Source organism: Octopus sinensis, linkage group LG13 (assembly GCF_006345805.1).
Source record: "Octopus sinensis linkage group LG13, ASM634580v1, whole genome shotgun sequence".
NCBI lineage: Eukaryota > Metazoa > Mollusca > Cephalopoda > Octopoda > Octopodidae > Octopus > Octopus sinensis.
In genome coordinates this window covers 52,366,589-52,379,115 of record NC_043009.1, presented here as the reverse complement: position 1 = coordinate 52,379,115, position 12,527 = coordinate 52,366,589, and positions in this window count along the sequence as shown.

Genomic DNA, 12,527 nt, shown 5'->3' with positions numbered 1-12,527 from the left:
AAAAGTTTCATTGCGGAATTGTTATTTTAACAAGTTTGTGTCTATTTATCACTCGATGAGTTATGTCTGCACCACCAGATGCTGGATGTATCGAAACAATTGTCGTGATTAATAAATTCTCATATATTCCAAATTCCGTCTTTCATTTGCCATATATATATTTATATGTGTGTGTGTATATATATGTATGTATATATATACATACATACATACATACATATATATATATATATATATATATATATATATATATAAGTTGACCTCATGAGTACCGCTGGTGATTTTTTCCTCTGTCTTCCTTCTCGGGATCTTTCTTCCTTCCCTATGTTTCCAACGAAGAGCTCCGCTCGAAACGTTAAACCGCCTTCTTCCCTTCTTTCTGAGCGTCCATAATACTTTAATTTGTTCCACGTCCTCGCGTTGTTCTTTTTTTTTGTTTTCTTTTTTGGATTACTTAATAATATATATGTATATATATATATTAAAGAGCAATAAAGATCAAGTTAATTTAAAAAAATTTACTTGAATATGGTACCTAACTTAGATCACCAAAAAAAACAATACTGATTTAACAATACAGTAATGTGGGGTGATTATAAGCGAGAAGAATCAACAAGAATGGATAGGTTTTTAGTACGATCGTTTTCATACAGGACAGGTTTTATTAAAAGTTGCAAAGATTACAGCATATAACGAGTCCCGTACTCATCAGCTAAAATACATGTAGTTCTCTAGACATCTAGTGTTTGAGGCTATACTCATGAAGTAATGTAGATAATTAAACAGTTTCTAAAGTTCATTAAATTTCCTTAAAGATGTGAGTATAGTCTTATCACAGATTTTAAAAAAGTTTTGATAGCATCACAGAGAAGGTGACCTAATCCATATGAATTTCCATAGATATGATGATGAGGGATTATATACTCACAGAAGACAAATTATCCATTGTTATTAGCATTACAGAGAGGGTTGAATTAATCCTTTGTATATATGCACAGATTCCATGGTGTAGATGTAAATTTTCCAGAGAAATGGATGAATTTCATATCACAGCGATAAAATTTACAAGGTGAACACAATGAGGTAGGTACCAATCCTGTTTAATGATTAGGTTTTTGCCATATTAATCACATTCCTGCTATTCACAAGAGGCTGTAGCTATATATATGTAATATATGTATATATATGTATATATGTATATATATATGTATATAATATATATGTATATATATACGTGTATATATATATATATATATATATTATATATATTATATTATATATTAATATGATATATATCATAATTTCAAATACACACTATTAGTGGTTTGGAGTTCAGCTGCTCTTTCTAGTGAGTCGGATGTCCTATTATAGCCATCCCTTATATGTTTGAATATATATATATATATATATGTATGTATATGTATGTATATATGTATATATATGTATGTATATGTATGTATATATCTAAATATATATTCTCCTCTATCCTCTCTCATTTTCTTTCCCCCTCTTTCATCTTTTTCTATCTATCTCTCTCACTTCCCTCTTTCTGTATTTCTCTATCTCGGTAACTGTCCTGTACCCACCCACACATACATACATGTATATAATAATAATAATAATAATAATAATAATAATAATAATAATAATAATAATAATAATAATAATAATAATAATAATAACAGTAATAATATTAATAATATTAATAATAATATTTAGGCATAGGAGTGGCTGTGTGGTAAGTAGCTTGCTTACCAACTACATGGTCCCGAGTTCAGTCCAACTCTGTGACGCCTTGGGCAAGTGTCTTCTACTATAGCCTCGGGCCAACCAAGCCCTTGTGAGTGGATTTGGTAGACTAAAAGAAGCCCGTCGCGTATAAAGCAGATGAAGGAAAAAAGACGAGAGAGAAAGAGAAGCATGTATATGCAAAGAGTGGAAGGGTGAATAAGAACGGAAATAAAGAAAAGGAGAAATTTGTGTACATGTTTGCATTTGTTGGAAATTTCGAATCTGTAGTTCATTAGTGCGGTGGGAGTCTTAGATCTAGAAAAAATTATACGATCTTGCAGGTACGCATAATTGATATTTCTTAGATCTATTAAAATATGGCGTGGGTTTTTCTACAAATCCGATACGTGGTTAACCTACTTAGTAGCCTCAGTAGGTGTAACATCTACAAAAGTACGATGTTCCACTACGATTCAATTATAATTTCTATAGCCCAACTGCTATTTTAAAGCATGACCAAGAGGATAAATTCTCCCGAGTCTAGGTTAGTTGTGCAAGTCCTCCTCTCACTGGAATGCACTCAGATATGGTGAACATGTATCTGCAACAAATATACATATATATATATATATATATATATATTATAATATATATTATATATATATATAACTATATCTTCTTTTATTCTGTTACCTGTTTCAGTCATTTGTTTCGGCCATGCTGCAGCCCACACCCGCTCTCGTCGAACAAATCGACCCGGCACTTATTATTTGTAAGCCTAATACTTATTCTATCATTCTGTTTAGCCCCAACCGCTAAGAAACGGGGACATAAACACACCACCATCGGTTGAAAAGCGACGATGAGGGGACAATCACAGGCACACCCACCCACACACGTACATATATACATATATACATATATACATACATACACATATACGTATATATATATATATGTATATATATATATATATATATATATATATATATGTACGACGGCTTTCAGTTTCCGTCTAGCAAATCCACTCAGAAGGATTTGGTCGGCCCGAGGCAATACTAAAAGTCACTTGCCAAAGTTGCCACGCAGTAGGACTGAACCTGGAGCCATGTGGTTGGGGAACAAGCTTCTTACCACACAGCCACTCCTCCGCCTGTAAGCTACTCCTGCGCCTATATATATACTTTAAATAATCTATATAAGTATATATGTATGTATGTGTGTGTGTGTGCATGTGTACGTGCAAAGTAGCTACTTAAAAAATCTCTGTAAGTGATGAAAGTAGTAGCTATAATGCGAAATAATGTTTGTTGCCACTTCAGCATGGCTGTTCCATATGAACCAACGTTACTACAATTTTTTGAGCCCCAATAGGACGCCTCCTCTAGCTGGTTGTCGATGCAATCTTCAGTTGATATAAATTGCTGGTACAGGAACGAACATCTAACAACTAACGAGCAGTATGTTCTGTTTCTGGCTATTTCTGCACATCTTCAGTGGTGGACAGCTGACCACTAGACAAAGCAATAGTTCGCTCCTGGTCGCAATATATGACAAACGAATGACAAACAGTCACTGATTTTGCTGCAAGTAAATGAGATCAGAAATTTCTATATAAAAGGTGTAAGTAGTAAATCTCTCTGTATATATATACATATATATATATATATATATAAAATATTATTACTATAAAATTGGATTTAATCCTAAATCTGATTTTTTTCCCTGTAAATTTGGATTTATTCCCTAATATTTATTATTATAATATATATATATATATATATATAAGTGTGTGTGTGTGTGTATTTTGTGGAAGAAAGCAGCGAATGTGTACAAAAACAACGACGAGAGAAACAGACAAGGTTACACAATTATAAATACAATAAAAATAATAACAGGACATAACAACAGGTGTCTTTCGACTGAGGACGAATTGAATTAAGCTGGCGCGTGTGGAAATGAAGCCTTACGGCAGAGATACAAGAATTTCACAAACACAGGGAAGAATATCGATGTTGCACGGACAATGGTCGCCGAACGGCAGTCACATGGGAAGAGAAGAGAGAGAAGTAGAATCAGAGGGACAGAATTATTAAGGAGGGGCTAGAAAATTGACAGAGACACAGTGAAGTGAAAAGTGGAGGGAAGTGAATAATATATATACACGATACAGAATCTTGGGAAACACACCTTATGAGCTTATGACTTGTGGTTGATACATATTACTTCTTGAATCATATACTAAACAAAGTGTATAATATTATATATTCTTTATGGTCAGTCTTAACTATCGGTATCACTCTGAGTGTACAAATAAAGGTACGGCTGCTACTGTTGAGTTTAGAGTCCCATATACATCACCATGCACAACGCTAATAGAAAAGCCAGTGGTATGATATTCCTTGAGTATTTGGCAAACATTTGTAATAACTGTATGCTATCACCATTACAAAAACGGGCGATCGGTCTTACAAAACTTCACTACTGTAAAGAAATCATTCGAATAATACTAGTTTTTGAGACTCACTGGTCGAAACCGATACATGGATATATTGTATATTATATCGTGAATCCTCTGTAGTGCGAAAATCTATAGTATATTCTATATGTGTGGGTGTATGATAAAGCATACATACTCATACGCACACACACATACACACACACACACACACACACACACATATATATTATATATTATATATATAATATATATACACATAAATACATACAATTATCTATATCATATATTATACACACATACATACATCTATATAAGTATATATATGTATGTATGTATATGTATATATGATATATATATATAATATATATATTATATTATATAATATATATTATAATATATTATACATATATACGTGCTACGTTCATGTATTTTCATTAAAGTTTCCTTGTATGGATTGTTTTAAGAAATCATTCATTATATCAAAGATGCTGATGGAATTTTCAGAAATAATAGTAGAAGATTGAACAAGATTCTACAGTTTCCAATTCGCTTCTGTTTTGATACTCAATACATATTCCGCATTTCGTTTCTATTTGTGCAGTTTGGGTGTTTGTCGGCCTTTATTAAGTGGTGCATTATATATATATGCTTGGATTCATATAAAAAGAGTGTTTAACGACGAACAGCAACTCACACACACACACACAAATACACACACATGCATATGACGATATTCATATATTTACATTGATCAATACCGCTTATGTTTGTGTTGTGGTGTGTGTCTCTCTCTCTATATATATATATGTATGTATCTAAGTAATATATATATATATACTATATATATTATATATATTATATAGTATATATATTAATATATGCTATATATTTATATATATATATATATATGTATATATATGTAATAATAATAATAATAATAATAATGAATAATAATAATAATAATAATATAATAATAATGATATAATATGATATAATAATGATAATAATAGGGAGTATAGCTCCAAACTTGCGCCTACATTGTGGAAGGTAAACAAACTTACTTATGTATTGGTATATGTCTATCACTGAGTTGCATAAGTGGTTTTATTCTCTAATTCATATTTTTATATATATAATATAATATAATGTATATATATTATATATATATATAATTATATATATCTATTATTATATTATATAGATATATATATATACTATATATACATGTATATATATTATATAATATATTAATATATATATACATGTATATATATACCCCTGATGGAGAAACATCATCTTTCTCGATCGAGGCCGGATACTGCAGGGAGACACACTCGCCCATTTCTTTTCATCATTGTTGTTGATTATGTGCTACGTATGTCAGTTGAACCATCTCTGGCAAGGGCTTTGAAATAAACCAAGAAGAAGTTCCAGACACCCAGCTGAGTACTTGACATACACTGACTTTGCTGACGACATCGCTCTTATCAGTGATTCTCTCTCCAATGCCCAGTCTCTTTACAATCTCTTGAACAAGCCTCAAATTGTGTAGTCTTTACCTCAATGAGGCCAAAATGAATACATAAACAAGTGCCTGTCCAACAGTGATTGCATCATCCACACTCTCACAGTGCACCTTAAATATGGTTTCTGATTATAAATATCTTGGTCATACATATCATCATCTGGAAAAGACTTTCTAACTAGAAAGGTATGGCCTGGTCAGCCTGTAATGACATGCATAAGATCTGGTCATCAAATCTAAGTAGAGACTTCAAACTTGAAATATTCAAAGCCACAGTCGAACCAATCCTACTATATGGCTCAGAAACCTGGACGTTATCAAAGAAGCTTGAGGGGCGGTTGGATGGAACCTACACTCGCCTCCTTATGAGAGCTCAAAATCTCTCGTGGAGGCGCCATCCAACTAAAATGCAAATATATGGGAAATTACCACCTGGGTCATCTCTTGTGAAAGGTAGGAGAGTCCAGTTTGCAGGACATTGTTGTAGAGCTGAAAAAGAAGTAATTTCTACTCTTCTCCTCTGGAAGCCATCTACTCGTGATACCAGAGGGCGCACACTCTCCTACCCTGATGTAATCAGGGATACAGGCATCCAGCAACAGGACCTCCGTAATGCCATGATGGACCGTGAAGTCTGGCGCAACATGGTAAATTCCATTGTCTCGACCACGGTCGAACAATGATGATGAATATACATATATATATATATATATATATATAATACCATATATATATATATGTATATAATATATATGTATAATATTATAATATATATATGTATATATATATACATACATATATGCGCACACATACGACCATAAATTTGGTTTGATCTTTTTGTGTACATGTGCCACTGGGGACATGTATAAATATAAGCCGCTTGCTAATTACATAGTATAATAATTTGCATACATGTTAAAAACCCCACGAAATTATACACCTGTAAAATCTCATGGACGTACACATGTAGGCACATCTTTATGTTAGTAATGCCTAAATCGTGGAAGGTAAACAAACGTCGAATATCGAATTATGTTTCTCGCTAACAGTAAGATAAGGATAATACCACAAAGTATTTTATTGCTGGTAGGCGGCTATGGCTCTAGATTTCTAGTATTTTTGTAATACATACATATAGATACACATACTCACAAACAAACACATTCACACGCGTATCTATCTATCTATCTATCTATCTATCTATCTATCTATCTATCTATCTATCTATCTATCTATCTATCTATCTATCTATCCAGGAGCAGAATAAAACTGATTTCTTTAAAGACTATATAACATCAGGAATTACATAAATGTTACAAGTACATCCACGCACAAATACTGCTAGATACGTAAATTTGTAATACATATAGATATACACACACATATACGTATATATATATATATATATATATATATATATATATACTTTATTTTAAGCAGCAGAAAATTCAACAAAATCTGTTTCTCGTTGCCGTTCATCAGACAGTTTTTGCTAGCAAAAACTGTCTGATGAACGGCAACGAGAAACTCAGAGTAACAGATTTTGTTGAATTTTCTGCTGCTTAAAATAAAGCATATTACTCTACCACTGGTATTTGAGTACTCTTTTTCCACCTTGTTTCACATTTATGTGTTTTACTCCGGTATATATATTATTATATATATATATATTATATATATAATGTGTGTGTGTGTGTGTATATATATTATGTGTGTTATATATATATATAACTCTTTTACTAGTTTCTGTCATGTGACTGTGGCTATGCTAGAGCACCACCTTTAGTCGAGCAAATCGATCCCAGTAAGTCCATTTCTTATTCTATCGGGCTCTTTAGTCGAATCTCTAATTTACGGGGATGTAAACACACCAGCGTCGGTTGTCAAGCGATGTTGGAGTGACAAACACAGACACGTACATATATATACATACATGTAATGTTATACATATATATGTGATCATGTGTACATTTTATATTCATATGTGTATTTATATTCATATATCTACATATATATACATGCAAACTTACATATACATATATATAAATAATAAATATATATACATACACACACATATATAGATATATAAATAGCTAGATTATTATATATATACATATATATATACATACATATATATACATACATACATACATATATATATACATATATATATATATATTATATATATATAATATATATATATATATATATCTATATATATATCTATATATATATGTATCTATATATGTATATATATATATATACACATATATATATGTACACATATGATTATATTCATATCCGCATTTGCTCTCCGAATAAAAAGCCATTCAGATGGAATTATCAATTTGCGTAGCCGTTCGTAATTATTTGGAAATATAGCCGCCACGTGACACAAAGGTGACGTGTTTCAGACGGCGTCGGAAATGGTGGTGGCATCGCTGTTGTTAGCGATTATCGTTCCGTCTTACGTCGTTCATGCTGCAGATGATGGTGTTGCATGAGTTGTTGGTGCTGTGTAAATGTTGTTGTTGTTATTGTTGCTGATGTTGTTGTTGTTGTTGTTGTACGTGGTGGTGTTGGTTTCGATGTTATTGATGGTGGTGGCGCCTTGATGTGGCATTGGATTAATGGTGGAGATATCTTGTTTATCGCGCTTGCAAATCTTTATGATTAGACTCATCAGCGCAATGGTTGTTGTTGTTGTTGTTGCTGTTGTTGGTGTTGTTTTTGTTGTTGATGTTATGATGTGGAGGCGCGTGCGGTTAAGAGTGATGGCCATGACGACAATGTTAGTGATGATGATGATGGTGGTGGTGGTAGTGGTGCTGATGATGATGATGATGATGATGATGGTGGCGGTGGTGATGATGATGATGATGGTGATGATGATGATGATGATGATGGTGATGATGATAATGATGATGATGGTGGTGGTGGTGGTGGTGCTGATGGTGGTTGTGGGAGTGATGGTGGTGGTGGTTGTGGTGGAGGTGGCGGCAGTATTCGTTATGCTGAGAAATATTTAAATGGTGATGATGGTAGTGGTGGTGGTGGTGATGACAGCGGTGGTCGTGGTGTTGGTTATGGTGACGGTGATGACAATTGTGGTGGCTGAATACTAATGGCGATGTCAGTGGCGGGGATGACTGTAATGGTTCTCTTAGTGGTGGCTGTGGTTGCGCTGGTGGTGTTAACAACGATTCTGGTGGTGATGGTGTAGGCGAAAGAAACAACGGCTCTGGTAGTGGCGCTGACGGACGGTCATGGTGGTTGTGGTGGAGGTAGTGTTGATGGTGATGGCAGTGGTGGTACCATGGTAGTATTAATGATGTCATTGATAAGTTATTGTTGTTCTTGTTACTGTTGCTGGATGTGGCGGTTTTATTATATTCATTTAGTGTTGTTCTTGTAGCTGCTACTGTGGTTGATAGTTTTTACAGTCGTTGTTATTGGTGTTGTTGTCGTTGTGGTCGTCGTTGTTTTTATCGTTGTTGTTGTTGTTGTTGTTGTTGTTGATGTTGTGCCACTAATCTTGCAGAGCGTTTGTAATCGAATGCTAATGACATCAAATCTGAACTTGATTTATATTATTTATTTCATCAGCAACAAGAACAACAACGTCTTTGTCATAGTCACTTTCCCCCCTCCTCCCCCTCCCCTTCTCATCCTCCTCTCCCCCTCCTCCTCTTCCCCCTCCACTTCCACCGTCGTCGTCATCATCAACACCACCATCAACATCATCAACACCATGATTACCGCTTACACCACCACCGACGACCGAATTACACAAACACCATCATCATCCTCACCATCATTACATTCATCATCATCATCATCATCATCTTCCTCGTGGTTGTCATCGTCGTCGCCCTTATCCACATGCGCCTCCCCCATCTTAACTGCTACACGCCCTCTGCCAACAACAACAACAACAACAACAACGCTTCTACTACAACCATCTAGAATACCTCCAGCTTCACCACTGCAAACATATTTACCCACACACGCCTCCTCCTCCACCTTCACCTACTCCTCTTCATCATCATTATAATCACCACCACCACCACCACCACCACCACCATCGCCACCATCAGCATCATCATCATCATCATCATCATCATTATCAGCATCATCATCATTATCAGCATCATCATCATTATCAGCATCATCATCATTATCAGCATCATCATCATTATCAGCAGCATCATCATCATCACCACCATCATCATCATCATCATCACAATCATCATTATCATCATCATCATCATCATCAGCAGCAGCAGCAGCAGCAGCAGCATCAGCATCAGCAGCAGCAGCATCCTCATCATCATCATCAGCAGCAGCATCATCATTATCAGCATCATCATCATTATCATCAACAACAACTTTCTCCCTCCCTTCCTCCTTCTTACCGTCTACCACATTCTCGTCCTCCTCCTCCTCCTCTCTCTTTATCTCTATCTTCCCATCTTTCTTCTGTCCTCCATATCTGATCTTTCTTACACAATTTATTTCCCCCCCACCTCACACCCAGCTTCTCTCTCTCTCTGTCGTCCTGTGTTCTCTCTACCCCCATCCTCTTTTGTCACATCTCTTTCTTTTCCATTATGTACTGTTTTTTTTCCCCAACTCATTTACTTGCGCACTTACGTAGATATACGATGTTGGTGTTAGTGATGATGGCCCAGTGGTTAGGGCAGCGGACTCGCGGTCATAGGATCGCGGTTTCGATTCCCAGACCGGGCGTTGTGAGTGTTTATTGAGCGAAAACACCTAAAAGCTCCACGAGGCTCCGGCAGGGGATGGTGGTGATCCCTGCTGTACTCTCTCACCACAACTTTCTCTCACTCTTACTTCCTGTTTCTGTTGTACCTGTATTTCAAGGGGCCGGCCTTGTCACTCTCTGTGTCACGCTGAATATTCCCGAGAACTATGTTAAGGGTACACGTGTCTGTGGAATGCTCAGCCATTTACACGTTAATTTCACGAGCAGGCTGTTCCGTTGATTCGGATCAACCGGAACCCTCGTCGTCGTAACCGACGGAGTGCTTCCATCCAGTGATGATGATGACGACGACAACGACGACGACGACGATGATGATGATGATGGTGATGATGTCTATGCTTAAATAATTTGTTGTTTATTATCATATTTTCAACACACGAGTGCGATGCATTTTTTTGAATCGCGAGAATATCAGAAAATTGACTTGCGGTAATGTTGTTCTTACTCTACGTTCTGAGATCAATTGCCTCAATGGTCAACCTTGAAACACCTATCTTTGAGACGATAATATAAAGTGCGACACTCAAGTATTTGGCTCCGTGACATCAACTAACGCCTTGCTCTCAAAATTACTAGCCTTGAACCTAAGCTAGAAATCATTATCTTTTTAGCATGTTTATGTAATAATCCTCTGCACCGTCGCATTTTGCCCTTTCCTATACTAGCAGCATCGCCCGGCGTTGCTCGAGTTTGTAAGGGAAATAACTATATAAGCATTTTTAGAGAGTTATAGCCAAAAAATAGCAAAAGAATGCATAAAAAACGGGAAAAAAATGATGGTAATTTTTTTTAAAAATCGTTGACTCATCGTAGACATTTTTAGAGAGTTACTTCCCTTATATAATAGCGAAAAAAATGCATTAAAATGGAAAGAAATGATGGTAATTTTTTTTAAAATCGTAGACTCATCGTAGACGCGCGCTAATACCCAGAAGGGCTCGATATGAATCACGACTATAAGATACCCGAATTTGGTTAAACTGCACCGCAAAATGTGGGAGTAGTTAGGAATCTAAATCGTAGGAGACAGACACACAACCTCTCTTTTATATATAAAGATATGCGGGCAGTATTCACACCAAGTGCGCCTATTATTTAATAATAGATTTTATTTATTCCATCCTGGCGTTCCTTTAGTGTTTCGTCATTTTGTGTTGTGTATCATACATTTTGCTATGAAAGGTATGATATTCTGTTGAAGATGCATTTTCCTTTGCACGTGTTGCAGGTATTGTTTAAAACTGTTTGGTGTTTACTCTGCAGAGCATATATCGTATCACGTGTGTTATAAATATTTTGTGGCGGCTGTGAAAACAATTTTTCTGTTTGAGTTGTGATGTTTGCTTAACATTGTCTCGAGTAAGACATGGTTGTACCTAAGATGACTTTGTTTTTACTCTATACTGTCGTAATCAACCGTATTTTTCTTGATATTTTTAATCATACGTAATATTCTTTATTATATAAAATGCCTTTACTTTTGTATCCCGTATAGGCTTATTAAATTTTGTTTACTAGTTTATCGACAGTTTCAAGAAAAAAGTTGGATATTATATCGGAAGCTTTTGTCTGTCCTCTCTCTCAACAGGGATTTCTTGGATTACGTAACCAGATAGGTGAAAGTTTAATGAACTGTATATTAGTTTTCTCTCGGGAAATGTCACAATATAGCAGATGAATCGATGCTGCGTATATATATAATCTAACATTGTAGTGACTTGGTGACACACAGAAGATACGGTCGGTTATTTCTCATTGTAATAGCACACGCAGAACGTGATTAATTATATTGCATTTATAGTATTTTTGTAGCAGTCGTTGATCTCTTATAGTTAAATTTTGTTTTCTGTTGTTAGCCTCAGGCATTGAACAATTGTCGCCTTTCAATTCCTTATTTCCTAACATATGAAACTTACTGGTTCGCAATTCATTTTACTTTTGAATATTTAGGAATTCCGTTCTAAATTTATTCTTTGGGTCCTCTGCGCTTTTTATTTGCTGTGACCTCATCTAAAAGTCTC